The following is a 991-nucleotide window of genomic DNA, read 5'->3' as shown; positions in this document are numbered from 1 at the left end:
TCTCCTAATTTCCAACCTAAACGTCCCCTGGCGCAACTTGAGGCCATTCGCTCTAGTCCTATCACCAGTTTTCTGTGAGAAGAGGCCAACACCCAGCTCCCCACAACTTCCTTTCAGGTAGTTGTAGAGAGCAATAAGTTCTCCCCTGAGCCTCCTCTCCTCCAGGCTAAACAACCCAGTTCCCTTAGCCACTCCTCACAGGACTTTTGTTCCAGGCCCTTCACCAGCTTTGTAGCCCAATGCAGTCCCCCACTACCACAAGTTATGCAGTCGAGTTTCCTGCATTTGGGGAAATCGTGGGGCTCAGCACACCCGGAATGCAGGGGATGATCCTCACCCTAGGAAAACCACCCGTGTGATCATGGTGTCTCCCTGCCAGGTAAGTATTTACATACTTATTATAACTTATTATTATACTTATATTTATTATACTTTATATACATAGTATTTGTAGTATAATAATTCCTAATTTGTTTATAACTTACTAATACTCTATTCGGCTTTGGTGAGGCTGCACCTGGAGTACTGTCTCCAGTTTCTGTGTCTCCCAGCACAAGAGAGATATGGACATACTGGAAAGAGTCCAATGTAGGGCCACAAAGGTGATCAAGTGTCTGGTGCATCTTTCCTGTGAGGAAAGGCTGAGAGAGCTGGGACTGTTCAGTCTGGAGAAGAGAAGGCTCAGGTGGGATCTCATCCATGTATACAAATACGTGAAGAGAGGATGCAAAGAGGATGGAGTCAGGCTCTTTATGGTGGTGCCCAGTGCCAGGACAGGAGGCAATGGGCACAGACTAGAACACAGGAGGTTCCTTCTAACATCAGGAAACACTTCTGTGCAGGTGACAGAGAACTGGCACAGTTGTTTTTGCACGTGATTTTGAAGACACTTTATTGCATGCACATATAAGTTAAGTTTTATAAAGCAGTTGCTTTGCTGTACATTGTAAAATTTATTATTAATTATTAATAATTAGATTAGTATATTAGA

The 991-nt window shown here is 44.0% G+C and overlaps 1 non-coding gene across 1 annotated transcript; it reads right to left on the bottom strand.

Moving 5' to 3' along the window:
* Positions 1-230: 230 nt before the first annotated feature.
* On the bottom strand, positions 231-387 carry LOC118251067 (U1 spliceosomal RNA). Its single transcript, XR_004779645.2, has one exon. It is a non-coding gene; the product is annotated as a U1 spliceosomal RNA (small nuclear RNA).
* Between the last annotated feature and the right edge of the window lie 604 nt (positions 388-991).

Source organism: Cygnus atratus, chromosome 2 (assembly GCF_013377495.2).
Source record: "Cygnus atratus isolate AKBS03 ecotype Queensland, Australia chromosome 2, CAtr_DNAZoo_HiC_assembly, whole genome shotgun sequence".
Lineage (NCBI taxonomy): Eukaryota > Metazoa > Chordata > Aves > Anseriformes > Anatidae > Cygnus > Cygnus atratus.
This window is presented reverse-complemented; position numbering and strand designations above follow the sequence as displayed.